The 27,431-nt window shown below is 43.6% G+C and overlaps 2 long non-coding RNA genes across 6 annotated transcripts in view; both read right to left on the reverse strand.

Moving 5' to 3' along the window:
• Nucleotides 1-27,431, reverse strand: part of Gm26843 — a 185,722-nt gene that overhangs the window by 127,647 nt on the left and 30,644 nt on the right. The window contains exons 1-2 of one of the 5 annotated variants that reach the window (XR_003947432.1): nt 9,870-11,691; nt 6,679-9,719 (exon numbers count right to left, since the gene is read on the reverse strand). The exons of 3 other annotated variants lie outside the window; for them this stretch is intronic. This is a non-coding gene — a long non-coding RNA (predicted gene, 26843). Of the gene's footprint in view, nt 1-6,678; nt 11,692-27,431 lie in introns of those variants that run through there. One more of the 5 variants, XR_003947431.1, reaches the window with a different exon arrangement.
• Gm30606 (predicted gene, 30606) lies at nt 13,384-26,344 on the reverse strand. The gene is made up of 3 exons (NR_154559.1): nt 26,128-26,344; nt 18,684-18,748; nt 13,384-13,948 (listed from the first exon to the last, which is right to left on the reverse strand). It is a non-coding gene; the product is annotated as a predicted gene, 30606 (long non-coding RNA).

The following is a 27,431-nucleotide window of genomic DNA, read 5'->3' on the forward strand; positions in this document are numbered from 1 at the left end:
TCTATTAATCATCAGAAAAATGAAAAATACAAAGACAGCCCAGCCACTTTAGCCTAGCTGGCCAAATTCACTTTCCTACTCTTGATAGAGTTCAGAAAAAAATTTCCTTCAGCATTGTGACTTGATATTTATAGCGAGGTATCCATTCTTAGGGCTGTGGTCAAATATGGAAAATCCTCTAAGGACTCTCTTTTCCATGTGAGCTAAGCGAGTTTAGAATACTTGGTGTTTTCTCATGATGTGATTAATCTTCAATTCACTCTGAGAGAGCAGTACCCACCAATCACTTGTTGATGTACTTGTTTCTGTACACTGGATGACCTGGCCCCGAGGACAGTAGGAATTTCCCTAGATGCTGCAAGTGTGCCCACTGCACTCAAACCAATGTATCTGCACCCAGGTTCTGCTAGGGAGCACAGTGGATCTATTCATGGTCACAACAAAGCCACATGATAGAACTGAACTCTGACAAGGGGAGAGTTGGCATGAAAAGGGGCAGCAGACCTCAGACTTTAATGAAAATACTTTTCCTTGGCAAAGTTCACAAAACATGAGACCTTGTATAGACGCTGCTGGAGCTCCTTCCAGGTCCTTGAGTGGGAATTCTGCAAGCGAGTTAGCCTGAAACTTAAATCTAAACTTCTGAACTCATCATTGCCATAATTGCTATTGTTGTTGTTGTTGTTATTATTTATTGATAACTATATGAACTTGGAACACAACAGGCCATCAGTGTCCCATCATCTTGATCACTAGAAGGCTTCCTGGAGGAGGTAGGCTGGGTTTTGGAGACTACTATTTTACTTTAAACACTGTGTCTAGTTTTTGTTTTGTTTATTTTGACTTTTTTCTGGCAAGGATATATATAACTACAAACTGTCAGGATATAGAAGTCAAGGTGAGGCAGAGGATATTTGATTCATATTTGCCATGGCATTCAGACATGAAGGAACAGAGTTTGATGGTTAAAATAACAGGCAAACCAATTTAGTTACTGAATGGATAAGATTGACATATTTTCTGACTTTGTTTTGGTTTAGACCATGTTTGTTTTTTAAAGGAAATAAGAAAGAACTACAAACCTATTTGTTTAGGGTATTTTAGTTTCTGATCATGTTGGTAAAGCGATCTGTCTGCCTGCATCAAATTATTCTATAGAAGAAAGCTTCCTTGGTGTATACACAACATCAAAGTTAAATCTTTCTTCCTCAGGCTAGTGAAAACTAGAGCTTTCTTTTTTCCCTTGTGGGAAGCTGCTCATCTTAACCCACTGAACTGATACACACACACACACACACACACACACACACACACACACACACACACACACACAAATGAGACCGAGGAGGGAAAGTCTAGATTTTCCTATGACAAATTGTAATAGGAGGAAGATCTGGGACAGAGGACAGATTCCTACTACAAGTAGCATGCAAGGCTCCCAGAAGGTGAACAGGGTACCAAAGCACCCCATAAGCCAGCATCGATCCCTTGCCCACAGTGAGCCCTGAGAAGATGTGTTCACAAAGATGCCACCAGACCTAGGGTGGAACAAACATGTGGTCTTGATTGAATCCTGTCCCAGGGTGACACTAGCAGGTCTCCCAGTTGCCGAGTCCATGACTCTTCCTCTCTTCTTGGGTCTAACACTACTGTGTAAGCCAGTGCCTTGGGCTGAGGATGGGAGAGTCCTTGTTCCATGAAGACAGAGCTGTGGACATCCTCCCTCCCTTCTCAGCACCGTAACTTAGTATAGATGACAAGACAACCCAGCCAGATAACAAGGCATGAAAACTGGACCTCTCAGCCCTGTACAAGCTGAACTTTCTGCTGGTATCAGTTTCTCCCTGCAAGAGAAACCACACCTACAGCCAAGTCTGCATGCTTTCCTTCTACCCTATAGGCAGAAGTCCACCTCTTTACCTATCCACAACTCCCACAGGGGTTTTCCAGATCTGGCCATAATGCTCACACCTTCTTCATGACTCCCCGTTTGTTTTAGGAAATGAAAAACAAGGTTCCTGGCACAGCTGTGTGAATAAAGTATATAGACGGTCCCTGGGGAGTTGAGGGTCCTCAATGGATCATAGTCGGTCATGTCCTTGTCCACTCTCCTGGTTTCTGTTGCCATCGAATCTGCACTCTTTAAACATTTGCTGGACACAATAGTTAATGCTCATCGTCAGACTGACCAGATTTGAAATCACATAGGAGACACACCTCTGACTGCCATTGAAAGAGGCTCCAGAGACTTTCAACAGTAGAGGGTGGACGGATCCTGAGTGTGAGCGGTACCACCCCATGGGCTGAGGTCCTGGACTGTGTTAGATGGGGAGGGGAGGAAGCCAGCAGAGTATCAGAGTTTGTCTCTCTGCCTCCTGGTTGAGGACACACGTGACCAGCTGTCTCACATGCCTGACACTAATCCTTCCTCATCACGGTGGGCGGCACCTTCTAACTGTGAGCCAAAATGACCCCTTATTTCTAATTTACCAACTCTGTCAGATGTTCTGGTCACAACAATGAGAAACGTGAGTAATACAGTGGATAAATGAACAGATGACATTTTAGGGTTAAGGGAGAAGATCCAGGCACAGCTGTGGGGAAAGAGTGTATAGGCTCTAGGGACCTTGGAGGGTCCCTGTGATCTAGGGTCATCTTAGTAAAGGCTTTCATAAGACAGGGGGCTGTATGCGCATGCTGACATCTAACTATGCCTGGGAGCTCTTGATTAGGGGCTGGAACCCTACCACTCACAAGTAAGAGATACCTTGGTTTAAGAAGGAAGGAATTGATGGCTTCACTTGGGTGCAAAGGACACTGAATTGACTCACAATAAAGGAAGAAATTCAAGAAACCAAACCCCAGAATGGGAAATAGAACCCACTAAGGACCCAGAAATCCCTCTTCTCCTCTCTCCTCTCCTCTCTTCCCTTCCCTTCCCTTCCCTTCCCTTCCCTTCCCTTTCCCTTTCCCTTTCCCTTTCCCTTTCCCTTTCCCTTTCCCTTTCCCTTTCCCTTTCCCTTTCCCTTTCCCTTTCCCTTTCCCTTTCCCTTTCCCTTTCCCTTTCCCTTTCCCTTTCCCTTTCCCTTTCCCTTTCCCTTTCCCTTTCCCTTTCCCTTTCCCTTTCCCTTCCCTTCCCTTCCCTTCCCTTCCCTTCCCTTCCCTTCCCTTCCCTTCCCTTCCCTTCCCTTTCCCTTCCCTTCCCTTCCCTTCCCTTCCCTTCCCTTCCCTTCCCTTTCCCTTCCCTTCCCTTCCCTTTCCCTTCCCTTCTTTCCCTTTCCCTTCCCTTTTCCCTTTCCCTTTCCCTTTCCCTTCCTTTCTCTTCCCTTTCCCTTCCCTCCTCTCCCCTCCCCTCTAGTCCTGTCTCTTCTCTTCTCTTCTCTTCTCTCCTCTCCTCTCCTCTTCTCAGCTTTTCTTTTCTTCCCAGTTCCCCATAGATAAATCTCAAACACCTCCATTTTCTCTCTCTCCTCTTTGTACTTCATTTCCACTGTATCTATTTTAACCTCATTCTATTTTACATCAGAGAATTTTTCTCCATATATCAGAGAAAATAGCTCCTAGCAACTCTAGACAAATGCTTAATGTTTTCGAACTAAGAAAAAAAACTAGCTTTATACATCCAACTGAGATATTCCGCAAGAAGCACCCAATTAGGCCTGGATTCTGTGCACCTCCCTTTGGAGAATCACTGTGCTCAGGCATGTCACACAAGTCTTGGCCAAACTGTGTGAAGAAGGAAACGAGCCATCATTACTGACAGCTCTGTCTCGGCAATGTGGATGTTTGAAATAAGACCTTTGGCAGTTTGCCCCACTAGCAAAGGAAAGAGCAGCGAGGAAAAGTCTTTCTGGGTGATGGGAAGCATAGAAGTGATTACAGGTATTACATCAGTGTGGGACAGTACCAAGGGACGCCTTCTGAGATTCCGTGGGCTTCTGGCTTCTAGGGTTGGCCTGTCTCAGATGACCTGTGCTCAACAGCTCCTGTGAGTCTTCAGTTCTGGCCTGAGAGCTGAGCTTCAGATGGCAGCCTCACTCCCTGTGAACGTTGACTGTAGGCCCCCAAGACCCTGCGCATCCCAGCGATGCATGGAAATTCTCTCTCCTGGCCTAACTATCAAGCCTCACCTGACTGAGTCTGAGGGCCTGATGGTGATTCTTGCCTTAGTGTTTGATTTATAAAGTGACTGCGTGAATGATCACCATTCCCCGGAGGTCACTGTGAGAATTACTGAGAAGGTGTGAAGCGGAATAATGCAAACTGTCAAGTGCCAGGCAAGCTGAATTGGCTATTTTAAAGGTACTCACCTCTCTTCCCTTTGAGAATCTCACTCGATTTGTTTACACTGGTCTCTTCTCTCTGATTAAAAATAAAGCTATGCTTTCTAATTATTTGCCCAAACGGTTGCTCTTTCTAAAACTGATATGTATATGTAGTTTTCAAGACCACGTAGTTGAATAAACAAATGTATGGTTAAACCTAGTCTCCAAGTCACGAAGAAGATGTGAGACGTTTAATTTGAATGCATGCTAATGCAAACATCTATCACATTATTGGTGCCATTGCTGTTCCAGTTACGGGGGATGTTTTTATATCTGATGTGACCACTTAAAACCTCACATAACTGTGTCACTATGTTATCAATTATTTCAATGAAACTGGTTCCCTTACATTTCATATAGTATTCGAAAACATTACTCTGCTTTTAACCCTTTTATCTCCTTCCTTCCAATATGTAAAAAACAAACAAACAAAACAAAACAACAAAACTGTTCTAAGAAGAAAACCTATTGATGTCAAAAATGATTTTTTTTAACTAAACAAAAGACACTTTATTTGAGGAGGGATCCAAAGGCCTTATCAGATTACCAGAGGAGTCTGTAACACCTCCAGAAAGATTCAACCCAAACCTTTGTTTTCGTTGAATGTCACAGGTTATACCTGTCATTTTCTAGTCATCTTTTTCCATTTGGCTTTTTATATGTGTACATACAGAGTCTCCCTTTGCAGCCTTGGCTTGATTTGAATGTTTCATCTTCCTGCCCCAGCCTTCTGAGTGTTGGGGTTGCAGGTGTTCCCTACCACATCTGGCTTCTGTTCTTGTTTTGTTCCACTTTCTGCATGGTATCCTAAGACTATTCTTCTGGCCCATCTGATGACTTTTCTTTTTGCTGTGGTTCTTTCTATTGCTGTTGCATCTTTCCGTGTCTCTTAAGCTGACAGGGGTAGGGCTTGGTTATTATGCCTGATGATTTTAGGCCATCTTTTACGAGGGAAGAAGTGTTACTGTGCTATGAGCCCTGAGTTCAAGCATAGAGATTTCCAGTGGGTGACTTGAGAAGTAGTTATTAAGCAGGGACTAGCCGTTTCATGCTTAAGTCTGTGGGGTGTTCTTCTTGGGATGCCTAATCTCCAGGAGGGACATACTAGGCCCCTGCTTGTAGGCTGTGATGGCGTATCTTGAGTGTCAAGTTAACAAGATTGAAACACACCTAGTGGCTTAATAGGAACCACTCTTAGGTATGTCTGTGAGGGACAATTTCCAGGGATGATTGGCATGTGGTACAGCAACTGAGGGAGGATCGCATGCCCTAAATGTGAATAACAACACTCAGTAGGCAGTTGCGGGGTGGGTAAAATGGAGAAAAGCAAGAGGCAGAAGCCTACTAATGTAGGCATACTGTCTCGTTGGGTCCTGTTTGCAACAGGCAGAACTGTTTTTGCTTAACCAGATGTTCCCTGCCATGAAGCTCTACCAATCTACAGACACAAACCAATGGAGCCAGTCAATCGTTGACTGAAAGTTCCGAAGGCTTGAGCTAAAATAAAGCTTCCCAGATTTTCAATTGTTTTTCTCTGGTATCTGTCATGGTGACAGAAGACTGACTAATAGGGAGTGGGGATTTGGGAATCAGATCACAGGAAACACCCAGCAACAGATTCTTAGACCCGAACCATCCAGCTCAAAGCTGGTCTCCTTGGTTGCCACCATTCCCTCAATTCTGGTCTCCCTCTGGTTCAGCTATCCAGTAATGGATTGTGTGTTGGAAAGGAACAGGGGCAGGATAGCTGTTGGCTGTTGAGACTGGAAGTAGGGATCTCCTGTGATGAGATCTTCCACCATCTACTGATGTTCCCTCTACCTGTTGCTGGTTTCTGCATGCACAGCTCATTGTTATCTCCAGACAAGCTAAGGGACATTCTGCTGCCCATCGGCTCAGTTAGCTATCTGTCTGGAGAAGAGACTAATCTCGTAGCAGTTACTTCAGCCTTTGTCCAGTGTCTGCCATATTCCTACCCAGCAAGGGAGGTCATGAGCTTTTTCCTCTCTTACGAGTCCCTCCAACTCTTGAGAGGTTCGCTTTTCCCTAATTTCTTGCTTTCATTCTTACCTCTTAATAAAGCTTGGTTCTACTTTGCTTGTGCCCATGAGTTCCACAGTCTTACTCATTGTTGGTGAGAGACAGAGAGCTCAGGAGCTACTGTCTCAGGTTCATCTTCCGTAACCACAAGTGTCTCTCACCCTGGGTCTTTGGATGGAGCACAACAGGTCCTAGAAACATCTACCACATTCAAAGAGTCTTAATCACCGTCAGATCCCCCGCTCATTGCCAGACAGCAGACTGCCAGGCATGAGGGAAGAGATGTGACCCACACACATGCCAAGACATTCACCTTCATAATCTTCTGACTGCTCCAGAAGCCACCAATCTACACTTCACCATGACACAAAGTCTTGCTTCCTTCTTTCCATACATTGGCTTTGTAGTGGTTATTGGATGACAACGGACCACTGGCACATCTGAGTGGCTACTCCAGAGTCTGCACAAGGAGGCTCCTAAGTGTGCTGGATTTCATCATCATCTCTGCAGCGCCATGGAAAAGCCAACAGACAGCACAGGTTTTGATGAAGAGATCAAATTAGGTTGAGAGGGACAGATGAGAAACCTGCCGGCTTCCCTTGCTAAAAAATAATGCAAAAAGCTGGAAAAAAGTGAGAGAGACCTGGGTAAATGTATAGGTTTCCTGAAAGTGAGAAAGAAAATGTGTTTCCACAGCACTTTTCTTCCAAGGGATGACACCTCTTTAGTGTTTTTCCACAAAGAAAGCAAAGGCATAAGACAAGGCACTCTTGCCCTGAGCCACAGGCCCGTGGCAGCCTAGCTCATACTTAAAAACATGAAGATGGGGCTCTGTAGATGGACACAGTTGGATATATTTCAAAGGCTGCAGCTAGAGAGATGGAAGATTTCTTCCAAAGCCCCGTGATGGACAGCTCTCGTTGATGGGTTGTTAAGCAGCTTCCAGTTGCTGGTTCCCAAATCTACTCCTGCAGCCCTGCTCAGTATCCTCCTGATGCTGAGTTTAAGAAATGAGAGATGGACCAAGCAGAGAGAAATGAGACAGGACACTGGGCCCAGACACTGTGCCTATTATAAGCAAACGTTTTCTGGTCCAGGATTTTACCTAGCCCTATATGTGCTACCCAGACACTCTGCTTCTGAGCTATCTAGCCCTGGCCTCATTTTTACTTTTCCTTTATTTTTAGACAGGGACTTGCTAAGCTCCCAATCTGCCCTGATTATACTCACTAGGCCACACAGCCTTCAAATGTGAGGTTCTCTGGTATCAGCCTTTGGAATAACTGGGGTGACAAGCCTGCATCATGACACTGGCTTATAGGTTTTGTATAATAGGTTCTATAGTTGTAACGATCACATTCTTGGAGGGGAGGAATTTTTATAAATAATACTGTATTTGGTTGAAGGGCTCTTTTGCAAATATCGTAATGGTCTAGCATCCAAAACTGAGAAAGAAAATGTCCTGATGACAAGGTGCAAGGCTACTAACTCTAACCTGAGCCTCAGGCAGGCCTGCTTTTACACAGACAGAGCAAAACCAGCTCAACTGGCCATACCACCTTGGGGAACTCAGTTGTTTGTGATGTACCTATTCATCTCTTCTGAAATGAAACATTTCTTCCTGCCCAGAGGGAGGAGGTTTACTCCACTCAGGGAACCGAGGAACTCAGTAGTTGGAAGAAACTCAGAAAGCATAGGCCCCCTCCCCAAGGACATACAACCAGCAAACAGTTCCTGGGGAAGAGACTCTGCAGTGCAGCTTCGTGCAGGTGGTGCTGGGAACTCTAGGGAAGCAGTTTTTACCCATGCTGCAGTGGATTCGGGGTCATACAGCTGTCTTTTGAGTCACTGTGGTCTTGTAAGTAACCCAGTAAACTCATTAGCTTACCAAACTAGATGTGAGTAGAATCACTTCTTTAGTCTTTATTCATCTTATCTGGAATGAATAATCATTTGTTCACAATAGGTTTTCTGCGGATGCAATATAAACCAAACTAGACCAGATTAGAAGCAGATAAAGGCAGGTTTATTAGACCTTTTCACCAGTCCCAAGGAACAGGCCCAGAGAAACTGTGGACCCAGGCTAAGGGAAGGGGGCTTTATAGGTCTTAGGTGAGGAGTGATGACATATCAGATAGGAGCTGGGATTGTGCCTAAAAGCTGATCCCCTGATGGGCGCGCTTAGGTGGGTTGCTGGAAATGCTGAAGAAAGGGGTGATCGCAATTATCCTGGAGTTTTGTTTTGTTTTGTTTTGTTTTGTTTTTTAACATGGAGGCAGGGGGTGAGGGAAGGAGAACACAGTAGGGGTTGGGAGGTCCCAGTTTCTGTGGGGTGAGTAGGGGTTCCAACCAATCAGTTCACATCTCCTGCAGGAGAAGCCTCACACACAGCTCAGCTGCCTCGGGACCCTTTTAAGACTGCCTGACCCTCCAACAGAGAGATGCAAGTGGAGAAAATTCACAATTCTGCCAACACACTGGAGGTCAGTGAGAACTGTGGACAGGACAGCAGACACGGTTAAAAATCTCCTACAGGAGTAAAGCCTCTTGTCTGCAACACCAATCTTAGGCTAAATGACTGAGCTTTCTCCTACCCAAGAAACTCACTCCAAATACAAGCTCTACAAGTAGCTGCTGATGCTTGGTAGTGTGGATCACGATGTAGTAAAAGAAATGATGTTTCTCCTTTCTATCATGTTTCTCCTTTCTATATTTAGGTTTACTTTATTAAATTTCTAGCCAAAACAGATTCTTTCCCAAGACCAGGGATGCCATGTAAGGATATGTGGGTTGAGCAATGAAAAACTCTAAGATACCTTCACAGTGTAGAATGCAGAAAAAAGGAATCCCTGCCCAGTTTTGCCTATTTCCAAAGCACTCTTTAAAATATCTACAACCAACAAACAGGCTACCCCAGTTGATGTGGCTAACTCCTGCGCCCTCCAGGCCTCTGAATAACCATCATTCCATTGTCAGAAGCAGGAGGCAGGTACTGCGGATGCTGCAGGTTCTTGTCAACTTGCTGTCTCATGGAAGGAGTGGCTTTCTCCCACAAGCACAAGGCCACACTGGCTTCTCCCACCTGGCTGATTCTGTAATACAACTTCAATAAGAATCCAGAAGGCCACACCTATCTCTGAAGACCCGAGAAGAACCTGGGATCTCGGAATTCTTCCCTATTCTCCATTGTGAGGACGGACACCATTCCTGGCTCCATCCTGGGGCACACAGACTACATTTCTGCAGGTAGCATTTGACCAAACCTTGTCAGCAAAGCTGAAGGGAATCCATTTTCACCAGAGCACACTCCTTCTGCACCTGATAGCATACCACCATGGGGCTCCCCAGTCCTCTCTGTGGAGTACCAAGAGATGTGATCAGAAAAATAAACAGCACCTACAGCACACCCCACCCATGCTTTGTCACATGCCAAAGATCCTTTTTCAAACCCAGCCACTCTTCTCCTCAACAGTAAATGCCACCTATGGGATGAAGGGTTCTTACCCCCTTCTTCTTCTTCTTCTTCTTCTTCTTCTTCTTCTTCTTCTTCTTCTTCTTCTTCTTCTTCTTCTTCTTCTTCTTCTTCTTCTTCGAAAAGCAGTTTGAAATAAGCAGTCAAAATTACCTAAATATCCATTTAGACTTCTCTGTTGGAAGCTAAAATCTCTTTGTTTTCCTTCTTGATTTCTCTATGTATAAATTGTGTTATATATAGTTGCCTTTCCTGATTAGAGATAATGGTGATACTTCCCTGAAGAACAAGAGAGAACATTGAGGACAATGACATCAGTGAGGACAATGACAGCAGTTAGGCCTCGCTCCCTTCAGACTGATCCAACTCAGTGTCACTTTACCCGTATCGGACACCCAAATGCCCTGGATTCAGCTTGACCCTTAGTCATATTAGTACGGTCATACTGTTATGACAAATAGTCATAATAGCAATAGCAGCTAGCTCCTTTGAGCATAGGATACCCGATTCTAAGCAGCTTCCATATATTATTTTATTTAATCTTCCTGAAACCCCTCTGAAGTATAGGTACCATTCGTATCCCTGCTTCATACTAAAGCCGTGGGAAGTAATCACTTACCCCAGGTCATACTGCAAGAACTTAGACTTTATGCAGTCTAGCCCCAGAGCAAATGGTTGCTACAATCCTATAAGCTTTAACAAGCCACACCTAGCTCAGCTAAGATGCATGTGGAATCACATACAGCTCTTCAAAGTCTATCTCCTGATAACTCCGTAGGGTTTAGAGCACATAGTCTACTCTGATTGTTATAATAAGCAGGAACTGGTAGCTAACCAACCACAGAAATGTGTTAACTCTCTGGAGGCCGGGAAGCCCAAGATCAAGTTGATAGATGGCACCTTCCTATTGCATTTCTCACAGCAGAAGGGGTGAAAAGGCTCTCTTGGACTTCTTTGATAAGGGCGTGCATTTGACTCATGAGGATTTTGTGTCTTAATTGCCTCCCAAAGGCTCCACTTCCATCAAGGCATGAGGATGCAACATAAGAATTTTGGGAGGTCACCAACACCCAATCTACAACATGGAGTCTCTGGATATAGTGTTAGGGGTGACACTGGCTTCTCCTTCATGGTGGCACACTGCTGCTGCCATGCCATTCCCTCTGCACATGCTCAGAAGGTTATCAAATGAAAAATGTCTCCCTGGGCTCCCCAAGGTGTCCCCACATGTGCAGTGACCCTGACAGCCTCCCTCCTCCCTATTGCTCTTTAAAACTGGGTTGGCATAGTTGACACCAGGCAGCCACAAGTGTTTTGATGGTCCATTATCTCTCTTCTCCCCACCCCACAATCCTCACACTCCCAACCATTCCACATGTCCCTATGCTAATTGCCCTTTCCAAAGTTAACATTTCCAAATGGCAAGGTAAGTTCAGTGTCATTTAAAAGAAAAAAAATACGCATACTTGAAACATACCATGGAAATGTTGCCCCTCTCTTCTTTCTTCTGTAATGCCATCCTTTCCCTCCCCCCAGAAATACTGAGCTCATGGGGCCTCTGGCTTCTCATTTTTCCCAGGGAAGTCAACTTCGGTTCCGTTCCCAGTGTTTTATAACATGGGAGCTCAACTTACACGCTTCCCAAACAGAGGAATGGCTGCTTGGTTTTGTTTTTCTCTTCCCTCAAGAAAAAGCAGCAATCTCAGTTGAAGGCTTAAGCAGACTTAGCAGCCATCAGCCTCATAAGCTCCAGCCTGCCATAAATAGTCCTTTTCATCAGAAGCTGCAAATCACTGCACGACTATAAACCAGAGCCACTCGGACAGCTGCCCAGAGCACCAAGCATGGTGCCCTGCATTTAGTGATGTTTAATGAAGATTTGTTGACGGACTGGTTGAGCCAGGTCTTCTATATCAGATGCAGACTCTGTTTCTTAAGTTTTTGTCAAGGGATTGTAGCTAAGATTTAACACCAACTCTTTATGCTCCCCAAAACTTCTCTATCCCTACAGCCTACTGAGCCTAGAATCTTGGAATCTCTCATGCTTTGTTTAGAAGGTTCTATGATCCTAAAGACTAGGAATAAAAATAAAGAAGACCCAGTCAGTGCCCCTTAACCAGTAAACTATGACTCAGTGGCAGTTTGACATGGCTGCCTGGAAGAAATAAGAAAGCCTTCAGAGCCCTCTAGATCATAAAGGGAAAATTAATTGATAATTGATTCATGGAGGGGATGGAGCCATACTTCAGTGGCCGAGCATGTGATCAGCATGCAGGGGAACTGAGTTTTAGTCCCCAGCATGGTGGAGGGAAATGTATGTGATAGTTAAGGGCTCTGGAGTCAAAAATTCTGACCCTGCTATTCTTAGTCCTGCGGACTTATGAAGGTAGCATTTCTGTGTGATGATTTCTTTATGCAGATCACCTTGCCACGGGATGTCTGACCAGACTACATAAGAAACCACGTGACAGTCCTTGCACAGGGACCGGGCATCGGGCATGCATCCCTGCTGTTTTGAACAATTGACGTTGTGTGCATTAGCTTTTCATCCCCGTAACCAATGCCCAGGGTAACAGCTTGGAAAGGAAAGGTTTGGCTCGTGATTCTGAACCATGGTCAGCTGGCTCCATTGTTTTAAGCCTGTAGCAAAGCAGACTATCATGGCAGCATGAGACTGGTAGAAGAAAGAAGCACAGCCCATGGCCATGAAGCAGAAAGAGGGAATTCCTGTTGTGATGGCTCTGCCCCCTCCTCTTTTTGTTCCAACTGGGGCCCAAGCTTATAGCATGGTGCTACCAACATGAGAGATGGGCCCTCTCCACAGAGTTAACCCTCTCTTGAAATGTCCTCACAGGCACTCAGAGTCTTCTAGAGGTCTCTCAATTCAACCATGTGGATAGTCAAGATTAACCATCATAGAAATACCATGGGAGAAACTGTACTGTGTGGATAATTTTTATGAAAGTCAAATGTATACCAGTTATAACTCAGATAATAAGAATATTCAGTATAGCAGAACACCCTATTCTCCCAATAAGCCAACGAGATTAGTGCACACAGTACGGATAAATATGCTGAAGCGAGCAGAAATGACATTGGAGTGTGTAATAAGCCAATGCCATTGGGATCCCGAAGCACCAGTCGTGCTAAATCATTGCTATGAAATCATTGCCAAAATGTATAAAGTAAGATCTCAAAACAGGCATACCATTCTCTCTCTCTCTCTCTCTCTCTCCCTCTCTCTCTCTCCCTCTCTCTCTTTCTCCCTCCCTCCCTTTTCCTCTCTCTCCCTTTCCCTCTCTCTCTTTGTCTCTGCCTCTCTGTCTCTTCATTTCTCTCTTTCTTCCCATCCCCCCTTTCTCATTTCTTTGATATCCGTCCTACACCCCTGCACACATTAGGTGATCATTGTAGTCTTAAGCCCCGCCCCCAACCTTTTCTTGGTGATGCAGAGGAAGGGAGGCTGACTGAGTTACTATGTTCCTGCCTTGGCCATCAAACTCTAGTAAGACAAAATGAAAGCAGAAGAGTGGATTTACACAGGTTGGAAGGAATTAGATTTTTGTGAACACAAGAATTGATTTAAAAGTACAGGCAAGGACATTCTTAGAAAGGTAAATGTAACAAAACTGCAGTGAGCTGAAATGGATCCCAAGGCAGTGAAGACATGGGGTAATAAACTCATCAAACCACCAGCAACTCAGAAATCGTGAGTTAGGACATGAATCATTGTGTTACAATTTATAGGAAGTCCAGGAAAGGGACGGTTTTTGATGGCTGTGCAGGGAAATGATAGCAGTAGACATGGCGAAAGTGTCCCTTCTCAGCCCTTGGGTGGCTGAGACAACATGTTTGGAGAATGGCTCACAAAGACATGGACCATCTGAAGAAATTAGTTCTCAAAGTCTCTCTTGAGCCTTGGAAGTTACATAGATGAACAAGATCAGTCCTGGAAGTCAGGAAACATCTGGGATCACAAGGGCAAAGTTGCTTCAAACACCGTAGAAAAAGGAACAAGATGATTGCTGCTGGAGTGGCCATGATGCAGAGGACAGGAAGGCAGGGGATGGATTCCCACTGTGAGGATCAGAGAAGGCAGCATCCAAGCAGCCTGGGAAGATCAGGAAAAGAAATGAGAAAGGTGATCTGGGGCAGAGAAATTCTGCTACTTTCCATCCGTCCTTCCTTCTGGCTAGTTATCTACTGGTTCACAGTAGTTAGCAAGCATCCTTCTATCTACTGGCTAACAAATACTTATCAAATACCTCCTTTGTGTCTAATATGGGTACAAAGCAAGAATCCCCATCTTGGAGAACCACTGAGAAGACAAACATCAACCAAAGTATTCAACCTTCAGAAACAGATGCAAACACCATGAGAAGTGTTCAAACATCTGTCTGCAGAGACCAAGAAGCCTTACCAAGGAAGTAATGATAGGGCGAAGTTCCAAAGGGTGAATTTGAACCATCCAAACTCAAAGGTTGTCTTTAGCATGCCTGACAGAGAGAAGAGACAAGCTCAAGATCAGAAATAGTGCAGTGGGAATCAGGGGTTGCATACTACAGGATGGGAACTCCATGTGGAAGGCAAGCCAGCAGGAGCTAGCAGAGCAGAAAAGTCCCTGAAAGCATAGATGTGAGGCTCCTGTGCCTGATTCTAAGGACCATGGAAAGTTCTGGGCATAGTTCAGTTGGAGTCCCTACATGGAAACAAGACTTGGGGTGGTAATGTGAGAGAAATATAAAGATTGTAAGAGTTCTACAGTGTATGAATCAGGGATCCAGTAGGAGATACAGAGGAAGAGGGCTGAAAAAGTAGTTCTCAGTGTCTTAGTTGGGGTCTCATTGCTGTGAAGAGACAACATGACCAAGGCAACTTTTATAAAGGACAACATTTAATTGGGGCTGGCTTACAGTTTCAGACATTCAATCCATTATCATCATGGAGGGAAGCATGGAGGTATACAGGCCGGCATGATACTAGGGAAGGAGCCAAGAGTTTTATATCTTGACCCATAGGCAGCAGAAGGGAACTGTCTTTTGGAGGAAAGCCCATGCCCACAGTGACACACTCCCTCCAACGATGCCACACCTACTCCAACAAGCCTACACCTCCAAATAGTGGTGCCAGGCATTCAAACACGTGAATCTGTGAGAGACAACCCTATTCAAACCATCACAGTCAGGCTGAGGGGAACTTGAGTCAAGAAATAAATGGGGTAAACCAACCAGAGTAGAAGATTGTGGGGAGTTGATAGTGGGGATGTTAAACATACTTCTGACTTCTAGGACTTATTAGATATCTAAATACCTAGACAAGAACAATAGGAATGGGCCATTATGATAGAAAGATGAGCCGTGGGGACTCAGAGGTATTAAAATTTAGTCTTTTTCATTAGACTATATGTCCCCAAGGGCAAGGATTCTCATTTTGCTCAAAATTGTTCCCTTGATTTATCGTTCACTGATGCAAGTACTAACTTAACAGGCAGTAGGGTAAGTAAATGAGTCTAGTTTGGAACATGTAACATCTGAAGACCTGTAAGACACTAGAGAGGTAAAAGCCAGAGACATGGACAGTGCCTCGGGCAAACTTCAAAGAGAAAGCACAAGATTAAGGTAAGAAACTAGAAGGAGAACAGATCCTGAACAGGAGATGAACCTAGACAGGCCAGGAAGAGGAAGGAAAGGAAACAAAGAAGACCAAGGATGAGTTTCCAAAATCGGGGAGAGCATTTCAGCCAGAGGGAGTCAGTCATATCCACTGCAAATCAGAGAGACCTGGGATCATCCACGACCTTGGAGAGCTGCTTACGGAGTAGTGGAGTGGAAGGCAGAGTGGAGGTGGTGATCAGCGAGAGGTAAGAAAACCATGACATGGAGTAGACACAAGTCATGAAAAGCACCAAGGAGAAGAAGAGGAAGAGCCTGGTGCAGGAGCTGCAAAGACTGGCATGTGGGACCTGGAGAAGGGACAGCACCCTTGCTGGCTACAACAGTGGCTCTTCCTCTCTCTCTCTCTCTCTGTTCCCTTTTCCTTCTCCAGTATCCCTTGGTGGGAGACAACACAGACAAGAATCAGGAACATGTTAGTCTCGTCTTGAATAAAAGAAGAGTTCTTGAGAACTCTGGAACAAAACAGAGAAACATGTCTATACAAGGCCTGGAAACACAGATCAGGGATAGAATCTGCCAACTACAGCCACAGGGCAGATCCAGCCTTCTGTTTTTCTGCAGCTAGCCTGTGAGATAAGAGATCTTACATTTTCTAAATGGTTGAATAAAAAACAGAAGAAGAAGAATAGTGTACTTTATGGTGTGATAAGTATAAGAAGTTGGAACTTCAGTGTCCATCAGTAAAGTTTATTGAAACATTACCAGTATAACTCATTATCTACTCTCTGTGGCATTTGTTTAGAATTGTATATTAACTGTACAACAGAACGCTTTTCCTTTTCGTATGTACTGCTCTGAGCACATGCCCTTCTGCTTCCCTCTGCTGTCTGCTTTCATGATCTGACTTTCTTGGGTTATTTTGCTTCATTCTTTTTTTCTTTCCCTTTTCTTTGTTTTTCTGAGTCTGGCTTATTTCACTAAGTGTGGTAAGTTCTGCTTCCATCTGTTTTCCTGCATAGGACCAGTGTTTTCTTTGTGTCTAAGCAAACAAAGCACTATGTGGTGTGTGTGTGTGTGTGTGTGTGTGTGTGTTTATGTATGTATATATGTGACATATATGTGTATATATATTTGTATGTGTGGCATATATGTATGTGTGTGGCACATATATGTGTGTGCAATATATATATATATTTTTTTTTTTCTTTATCCACTCATCCAACAATGGGCATCTTGGCTTAGCTTATTCTATGAGGTGCCCCATGTGAATACTGTGGTGACAAATATGGATTGCTGAAAACTTTATGCTTATATACCCAGCAGTAATATAGCTAGATTACAGAGTAACTCTTGGAGAAACCTCCATACCGATTTCCACAGCAGCTGGCCTTCCTTATATTTCTTTCTATGGCTGCTTTTACATTATTACAGAGCTGAAAAGTTGCAGCAGAGACTATTTGGCCCACATAGCCTAAAATATTCTTTATTTGGCCCCATATAGAAAAAGTATGTCAATCCTTGGTCCAGGACACAGAAAAGAAACCAGAGCAGTTGCCTATTGGCCAACAGTATGGAACAAAGTTAAGTTTAAAGGGACCAGGTCTCATTGTGCAGTATGAAGAGCAGGGGACTGGCCATCTAGGGGTGATCTCTGTGATAGACTCGCCATTCTCTGCATAGGCTTCCTGCCACTGATGTCAGAAAGAGTCCTGCAGGCTGTGTCTGCCATCCCTTCCAGAAGGCTGCCTGCTGCTGATATCATGAAAAGGGTTCTGCAGGCCGTGTCAGGAATCACTTTCAAGGAAATATTTCCTTTACTGACTGAGGCAAGCAGGGCTTCTTGACTTCTTTTTTAAAGTACTCATCACCATGGTAATTAGATGGTTATCGGTAAAATTCTTGGTTCAGTGCCTATCTATCCCACTACACCGGAGGCACTGTGGGAGAGAGCATGCTGCTTGATTCAATCTTGGCTCTGCTGCTTCCTGGCTAGGAACTGTGACTCACCCTCCCCTGGCCTCAGTTTTCTCATCTGTAAAATAGGACAGTGAGAATGTATACCTCTAGGGTTTTGATTCAGTGAAGTGATTCGTGCAAAGCACTCAGGACCTGTTCTGTCTTTAGTAGTTATTTTGTTGGGCCCTGTGTGGTAAAAGAATTGCACACACACACACACACACACACACACACACACACACACACACACACAAAGTATGAGACTTGGATTTCAGGGCCAATAGGTATGTGGTAAAGCCTTTCACAAAACAGAAGTATGGAGGATTTCCCATGTCGGGGTGTTTGAGAACACTCAAGCGAGCTTGCAAGGCTGATAAGTAGAACTGAAGCGAAGCTGGGTGAAGAGCAAGGCAGGGGATGTCGGGCTGTGGAAGTGTCTGAAACATCTGAATGGGAAACAGAAGGGCTGGGCTGTTTGGGGCCTTGGTAGAAACTGCCTGGGGTTGTTACTGTTGTGTAAAAAAAAAAATTTTTTTTTTTTAAAGAATCTGAACCTTGAGAAGTGAAGCTGGTTTGTCATTTTAACTGCCAGGTCTTCAGAACTTGTAGAATGATACCAAGAATATCATTATAGTACATGCTCAACAAATACCCCAACTACATGTTAACTTAGAAATCACCTGGGGGTTACCACAAAAAGTACCGCCAGCCTTAGATATCACCAACAGTTTCTGTTTAATGGAGGTAGACTACTTCAAATACCTGTGTCTCGTTGCTCAGAAGAATACTCTAGTGACAAAAGCAGGCTAGCCCATTCGTGGGTCAGAATTAATGTTCAGGGAAGAGCCACTTTAAATCACTGAGGGATAACAATTGGTGGGTAAATATCCGGTACCTCCAGTCATCAATTAGATGTTCCATAAGCCATGTTTTTGGCTAGAAGATTTGGCTTCGTGGTCATCACACAGCAGCCAGAATGCAGGTTCACAAAAGGTAGAAGCTACATTTCAGTCAGTAAAGGGGTTACCGAACAGATGAACCCCAGGAATCTGAGGCGAATGAGAGAGACGGGAGGGGGAGAGAAAGGGGAGGGGGGAGAGGGAGGGGGAGAGGGGGAAGGAGAGAGTAAGCAGCTCTTGGGTCACCTGGTCTTCCAAATCTGGGCCTTTGAGAATGTCACTTCCTAGAAGCAGGGTAACAGATGATTGGCTATTGGTGACATCATATTAAGGGATGACACTATAGTAAAGGGCTTGGCAGTTAAGAACAAGGTACCTCAGGGATATTTTTCTCCTCTGGTCCAAAGGATGAAATTACCCAACTGCTTGCTTCAGATAGCCCTAGAGAATCAAAGACATGGTGGTTTAGAACAGAGATCTAGAAACAAAAACAAAACAAAACAAAAGAGGTCTACCAGAGCATCTTTGGGTCTTGGGTTTCATTTCCTCAAAAGTCTTTTAGTGGGGCTTTTAACTAGTTCAGCAGTTAAGAGCACTGACTGCTCTTCCAGAGGTCCTGAGTTCAATTCCCAGCAACCACATGGTGGTTCACAACCATCTGTAAAGGGATCTCATGCCCTCTTCTGGTGTGTCTGAAGACAGTATCAGTGTACTCACATACATGAAATAAATAAATAAATCTTTTTTAAAAAACAGCCTTTTAGTAGACAACTCTAAATGCCATGTTCCCTGATATAACTTCAGAGAGGGAGAGACAGAGACAGAGATAGAGAAAAACACAGAGAGACAGAGTCTGAGGGAAGAGAATGCATTTTCACACATGCTCTCTTTAATTCATAGCCCTCCTCACCAAGAGTCCTCAGTCCTGTGTGATTTAGTGAGGGTCAAGGAAGCACGGAAGGAAGGGCTAGCGATGTCTACCTGTTCCACGTTTAGCAGTCGGCCCTTTTCATATCTCTCTTTTGACTTTCTACCAAATTCTTAAAATAACTCCACTTTACAGGTAATAAATCTGGGTTCTGGGTAGATGAATAACTTATTCTTATAGCTAATGAGCATGCATGCTGAGGATTTGTCTCTGTGATTCCTTGGCGGTCAAGAACAAGGTCCACGGACTTTTTACTACACCCTACCCAGCCCTGCCTGAGTCAGGAAATCCTCCCGAGTGATGTCATAAGATGCTACTGGTCCTAAAATGTCCTTCCTGGGACACAGAAACCAGTATTCTAAGACTGTAAATTGTCTCCACAGGGTGAATGGAAATAACCTGACTTGGCTCCTAGAGCCTTTTTTTCTGATGTAATCCACCTTCACCACCCTCCCCCCCCCCCATGAACACATTCTATTTCTGGAGTGGTAAAGGGGATCCCCCTCCCCAGACATTAAGGCCATAAGGAAAGGAAAGCCAGGCTGAGGATAAGGAACTGAAACTCACCAGGTTGCAGACAGAGAATAGGACGCAGCCATGGAAACCACCCAGGAACATATGCCATTTGGTTTCTTCCCTAATTACAGGGAAATGCATGTGTGTCAACACTCTCTCTCACTGAGTACACTGGAAAGTGCCCATGTCAGCGCTTAGTAAACTACAGGCACAGAAAATATTTAATGGATGAATAGATTCTCCCTCTCTCCCATACCCTCTAAACCTAAGTGGTTGTCTCATTTCCCTGTACCTAAGAGACGTCATGATGGCACTGTGAGCCCTGACTATTTCTTTGGCTTTGCATCTCTGAAGGCTTCCTTTCAGTCTGAAGGTTGGTCCGTCACCAGCCTTTTCTTTTACCCTTATCTTTTCTTAGTTCAAGTGCTCTTGCTCCTGTCACAGTATTGGCTCAGGAACTCTCTGAATCTCCTTTGCCAACCTTTCAGCTGTGAAGTTCTCCAAAATGATTGGTCTAGCATCTCTAGGGCTTTGATACCTAAAAGAACTCCTGCTTCAATATCATAGTCTATCCTATAAACATTGCAGATGAGCAGACTCATGTGGTTTCTCTATCTTGCTTTGGTCCAGCCCTTGTTAACTCTATGACAACCATAACAATTTACCTTAAAAGTGATTCCTGAAACAAACTCTGGCTGTGATGGAATTAAGGGAACCAACTACCTTTGTCACTAAAAGTTGTATATATCCAGTACTGCAAAATTTTATGAAATAATTGTTTTTAGGCACTAGAAAATAATTTAAACGAGTCCCTGGGTTTCTACTTCTAACCTTGCATCAGACCCCAAAATAGGAATGAGGAATACATGCAGAGGATGGGGCCTCCTGAGCTGAAGAAATGTGGATCAAAGCTAAAGGGGAGCGTAGTGGCTGGAGTTTGAGGCACAGGAATACAAAACAAAGAGCTTCAAGGAGAAAGCATCTGCTAGGTCGCCGGGTGACCCTGTATCTTTTGATATCTGTACACCACGACTACCTAGAGAGCAACTACCAAAGAACATTTACCAGCGGTCCATGAGCTGACGAACGAATAGATCCTACATGCGCCTGGGAGACATTCCTGTTAATAACCATCCAGAAGGAAGAAAACTTGCAAAACACCCAGGGAATTCACTAAAAACATTATTACGTTCCTGTCTCGAATTCTGGTAGAGTATCTGACATAAGCAATCTACAATGAGGAAAGACCTATTTTGGCCCCCCATTCCGGAGAATTCAGTGCATGGTTATTCGGCCCCATAAACTTCATCAGACTACTATGGCGTGTGTTACAGAGGTTGTTCTTCGTGAGAAGCAGAGTGAGACAGAAAACTATAGCAAACAGTCCCACAGTCACCTGCTTCCTCCAAGTAGCCCCACTTCCTAGCCTTCACCACCTTCCTGGAGTGTCACCATATTATGATGGCATCAAGGAATTAGCTAATTCGTTATTTCAGAGTACTCATGATCTAATTATCTCTGGAAATGCCCTCATAGGAGCACCCAAAGGTGGGTTCACAAGTGGACCATCACAAAGACCCTAGAAAACCCAACCCTTAAAGCGTGGGGTTGTTTAATAATAGCAAACTGTCTAAAGTCAAGGGACCTTAGAGAATACCAAACAGTCTAACATGGAATTGGAGTCTCAGAAGAAGGGAGGGAGGGAGATATATTTTTTGAAGAAATAGTGTCTGGAAATTTTTACAAACTCGAGTGCTACATATTCACAGATCCCAGTTCACTCAACATTAAGGAGGTTAAATATAAAGACAACGACATCGCCACACCATATAGCATCAGCACATGGCATAAATGCGGTACCAGACACTAATCAGAAAGGGGAAAAAAAAAACTTCAAAGCTGCAGCAGCAGCCAAGGGAAAAGATGAAATACCATAAATAATGTAAGTGACAAGACAATCAGTGACATTGTTTAACTCTGAAAGGAAAAGGTGTCAATGTAGTTTCAGTGGACAATGAAAATGTCGTCGTTCAGGAGAGAAGCTTGCAATCCTGAAGCAGCCAGCAGACCGCAGCATCAACGTACGTACGTGAAGCGAATGTCTTCAAGCCAAAGGAATGTGGGTCCAAATAAAACGTCAGGTCTTTGGAACACTCGGCCTTAAATGGGGTGTCTCCATCAAATCCCTCCCCTCAGAGCTCAGGGAGCCCCGTGAAAGAGGGGAAAGGGGGACAGAAAGAATGTAAGAGCCAGAGAGGATGGAAGCCACCGAGAAAACATGACCCTCAAAATCAACATGAGCAAAGCTCATACGAACTCACAGAGTGTGAAGTGGCGTGCACCGGACTGGGTCCGCACGGGTCTGCCCAGGGCCTCCCACTAAATACTACAGCTTCCGGTGTAGCATGTTTACCGGACTCCTGAGCGTGTGAACAAGCGTGTCTCTGACACCTGTTCCTTTTCTCGGGCTCTTTTTCTTCTGTTGGTTTGTCTTGTCCAATTTTGATATGATAGTCTTATTTTCTCTTATCATATATTTTATTTTTAATACTTGATTATCATCTCTCAGACGTCTGCTCCTTTCTAACGAGAGACAGAAAGGGAGTGGATCTGGTTGGGAAGGGAGGTGGGAAGGAACTGGGAGGAGTAGAGAGAGGGGAAAAAATGATCGGGATTTATTATGTGAGAAAATAATCTATCAAAAAAAGAAAAGAAAAGAAAAGAAAAGAAAAGAAAAGAAAAGAAAAGAAAAGGAAAGGAAAGGAAAGGAAAGGAAAGGAAAGGAAAGGAAAGGAAAGGAAAGGAAAAGAAAGGAAAGAAAAGGTCTATGCAAACAGTAAGCAATGCAGGAAATTACAAAGAATAAATAAATATACTTTTTTTCACCTAAAAAATACTTTTGTAAGGTAATTAAACAAAGAAAAAAATGACAGCAATGTTTTGGAACATAAATGTCATGGAACATAGAAGGGAGAAAGGATAGTGCATGTTTAAGGGTCTTACACTGCATGTGAGGTAGTCTATATACTTTCTGTGGGTAGAACTTGGCAGTTAAAGATACACAGTATAATCTTTGGCACAACCACAACTCTATACACAGAAAAAAATTAATAAATCTAAAACAAATTTGAATTAATTATGAAAAACATAATAAATAAATGTGAAACTTCATATAAAGAAAGGCAGGGGCTGGGCATGGTCCCAGCAGGCAGGAGGCAGAGATGCTGGATCTCTCTGAGTTTGAAACCAGTGAGTTCCAAGATAGAGAGACGATGTGTGTGTGTGTGTGTGTGTGTGTGTGTGTGTGTGTGTGTGTGTATGAGAGGGAGGGAGAGAGGGAGGGAGGGAGGGAAAGAGAGAGGAAAGAGGAGGAAGTAAGGAGACAGGTGTAGAGAAAGAAGAAAAATGACTTGAATATCAAGATGACAGACAAATAATTTCAATAACTGCATTTCATACAAGTAAAAAAAAGCATAGAAAATATTGGGCAGACATTGTCAAACTGGACAAAAAGAAAAAAGAAAAGAAAAAAAAAACGCATTCTGTATACTTCAGGGAATCCGACTTCTACACCAAATTGTCCACAACTTAAAGGTGCAATCGTGAAGAGATGGCACACGGAGCAAAGCCTGAAGTGGGGGGGGGGGGGGCTGTATTCATACCACACCATGTGAGCTTTGAAGCCAGGGACCATGAGAAATGGAGATGTGCTACTGCCTTAAGGAGCTGGGCTAACAGGGCAGGAAGGTATAACAAGGCTAAACGAGCGGTCACCTCATAACAGAGCATTAAAATATACCGCACAGCGCTGACAAGGAGCAGAGGAGGAACAGATACGTTTAAATTAAAGTCGGAGTTTCCAACACTCCTCTCAATAATTCATAAGACGGGTGGACAGAAAATCAATGAAAACATAGGTGGTTTAAGCACCACTGTCAGACAACCTGGCCTAAGTGGCATTCGCTCCCTGGATACAAAATGCACACTCTCTTCAAGTGCACATGAAACATTCAACATGGCAGGCCATGTGCTGGGTGTATGGCAAAAGCAAAACTGAAACTTCTAAACTTTAAAGAGAAAATTAGAAAAACCTGAACAACTTTGGGTCAGAAAAGAATTTCACAGGGTCAAAAACATGTTAGTCATCTTAAATGACTACAATCAATAAATTGAATTTTAGCATCATCCTCACAGACATGATTAAGGTAGTCAAAAAGACAAGCTGGGAAAAATACATTATATATGTCTGGTGAGACTCAAAAATGTAGAAAGAACTCATAACTGAAAAACTTAAAAACAAACTATCAATAATACAAACAGGTATATCTTTGAGTATATTCTTCAAAAAATATGTGAATGGCCAATAAGCACATCTTATCGAGGGTATTCAGCATCTTTAATTATCAAGGAAATTCAAATTAAAGCCATAAAAATGAGAGTTCTGTGCCTCACTCTCACATTCCAAACTAAAAACAACTAAAGAAACTCCAGAGATAAAATACACTGTATATGACTAGGTTAACAAATATATACTAATAGTCCACCTAAAGAATACACACTCTTCTCAGGGGCGATTGAAACCTTTCCAAAACTGATTACATCATATGTCATAAACCAAGCTTAATGAATACAAAAAGGAAGTGATTTCTTGTATCCTATCAGACCAAAGATAAAAAAAAATTAAAAATAAATAAAAATGTTTAAAAAGCAAGAAAAAAGCGATAGAAACTATAGGAAATTATATATTGTTGAAAAATCTCAAAAGAAATTCCCAGAGTCAAATAAAGGAAAACTTACCCTAGCCAACCTGTGAGGCACAGCCAAGGCAGTCCTAAGAAGAAATTTGTAGCTATAAAGTCTCACATTTAAAAAGTAGAATGATGGCTGGAGAGATGGCTTAGAGGTTAAGAGCATTATCTGCTCTACCAGAGGACCTGAGTTCAATTCCCAGCAACCATGCGGTGACTTATAACCATCTCTAATGAGATCTAGTGCCCTCTTCTGGCATGCAGGTGTACTGCAGGCAGAGTGCTGTGTACATAGTAAATAAATCTTTAAAAAAAAATAGAATGAGTTCAATAAACAACCTAATGATTCATTTCAAGACTCTAGAAAAAAAAAGCCAACTCCAAACTCCGTGGGTAGCAAGAGACATTAAATACTGAGATGAAAACAACAGCACACAAAATCAAACACAGCATTAGCTTTTTGAAAAAGTTAAGATTGAACTGAAAAAGACAAAGAGGAGGAAAACTCAAATTAACGAAATTGTAACAACAGATTCCAGTGACATTGAGAGCATCGCTGAGGAGCACTTTGAAAACTAACACTCTAGAAAGCCGACAAACCTAAAAGCAGTGAATGACTTGTAAGTGTATATGATCGATCTACCAAAGAAGATGTAAGAGACTTAAACAGGCCCATTACTGAGATCAAGACTGAAATCAAGTCTCCCCGCATAGAAAAAACCAGGATGATGTGGATTCTCCACCAAATTCTCTTAAGGTCTAATAGCAGCACTTCTCGGTTTGTCAAAACTCATCAAACTGAGCACTTAAAGCCAGTACATGCTAGGGTATGTAAGCTCTACACCAATGAGGTTAACTCTTTTCCTAAACGACTTCTTGACCCTTAGATGGCTGTGATCCTGTAATCCAGATAGAGAAAACGAAACTGGAAATACAAGGAACTCCCCATGGTCTCACCCAAGCCTGAAGTTATGCCTCATATAGTATACGCGGATTTGAGGAGAGGGAGAGAGGGCAAGCAACAAGTCGGCCAAGTCCCATGGGGAACTCCGGCAGGATCTTAAAGGTAAGCACAGAGAAAAGGCTTGAACAGTGAGATCGAGGTTCAGCATCCTGATGTAAAGATGTCTGTGATTTGTATATTCAGGCAGAGATTGGCTCAGGAAAGGAATAAAGCCTAGGATTTTAGAAGCAGGAGTGTGTAAGCCCAAAAGGGGTGTGCTTGTGAATCCAACATGAAATCTGAAAAGCCTCCTGAAGGTGTATGGATGTGGGCTGATGAGGTGAGGTGGGACCACAAAGAGAAGCACGGGGCCCCCAAACCGTTCTGACGAGCATATGCCTACAGAAATCTCTCTGTTGAAGAACTTTCTTTCTCTTTCTTTTCCCTTTTTTCTTATTTAAAAGTGTTCTAAATATAAAATGACTGTTTTGTTTAACAAAATAAGATATACTAAGACAAAATGAAGACCATCGTATTGAAGTTGGACAAGACAAACCAACAGAAAAATAAATGAACCCCAAGAGAAGGCATAGGAATCAGAGATACACTCGTGCACACATTCAGGAGTCCCATAAAAGCACTAAGCTGAAAACTACAGTATACACGGGGAGGACCCGGTACAGACCTTTGTCGGTCCTGTGTAAGCTGCTTCAGGCTCTGTGAGTTCATATGAGCTTTTTTGCTCGGTTGTTTTAGGTCTTGTTCCCCTGGTGTCCTGTCTCCTCTATCTCCCCAGCTCCTTCTGTGGGGTTCTCTGAGCTCTGAGGGGAGGGATTTGATGGAGACATCTAGTTTAGAGCTGTGTTCCAAGCTCTCTCTCTCTCTCTTTCTCTCTTCCTCTCTCTCTCTCTTCCTCTCTCTCTCTCTCTCTCTCTCTCTCTCTCTCTCTCTCTCTCTCTCTCTCTCTCTCTCTCTCTCTCTCGTCTCTGTATGTGTTCTCACCTATTACAGAATCTTCTAGCCTAGAAGGGTAGCCACACCCAGAGCATGGAGCTTGGGATCTGAAGTCCATAACCCTAGAAACAAACTTGATTCCACCTCAGCTCAACAAAGCAAATTACTTAAGCGTCTCAAACCGTGGTTTCCTCGCTTGCAATATGGTGATAATGTCTATCTTGCAGGCTGGTGAGAGAGTCAGAAGTGTTGTGAGCAAAGTCACTGGGATAGCCTGTGTAACTGGCAGCCCGAAAGCACATCAGACTTTTCGGGGACTACTGTCTGAGAGTCTCCACTCTTTGGCCCTTCAAGATCAGGTCACAACTAACCTGTAAGAACAAGAAGAAAGAAACTAAACGTAACATACACATGAACCCAAACATAACTGTACTCACCACTGAGCAATATGCCAGCAGCAATTTGCATAAACATCATTAACATGAGGCCTCACATTAAAGGTAGGCCCTTTCACTGATTGGCTATGATCGGGGGGGGGGGGGTGATAATGGAAATTTGAACCAAGGAGTTCTTTCATAGTTTCAAACTGACCAAGAAGAGCCTGCATCTCTGTTATCTCTGGCTCCCTTGGTACTCTTGACATAGCTAATGGGGGAGGGGGGGTCTCAGAGAATCCCAGATCAATGTTCCAGAACCCTACTTTTAAGAAGAACTATGCATACTCAAGGGTGCCATGTAAGTATGGAGTCAATGCCGATGCTCAGACCTGAGGAAGATTGTTTTCCTGCATTCAGAGAGAAGCATTTCCTGAGCATCTGTTGTTTACGAACAGGCTCCACACTGGAGGCTTTACCTGGATAATCTGGCACAGTCATCCATTCACTCATACGTTTCTGAGTTCCAGGGTCATACGTCACGAGTGGCTTGGGATTGTACAGGTAGTTGACAGAGCATACCCACAAGATGACCAGCACTGACAGCCTGGGGCCACCACCTGGTCCTGGGAGGCTAAAGACGAAAGAATTTCCTCCAAGG

The sequence above is a fragment of the Mus musculus genome, chromosome 8 (assembly GCF_000001635.26).
Source record: "Mus musculus strain C57BL/6J chromosome 8, GRCm38.p6 C57BL/6J".
Classification (NCBI taxonomy): domain Eukaryota; kingdom Metazoa; phylum Chordata; class Mammalia; order Rodentia; family Muridae; genus Mus; species Mus musculus.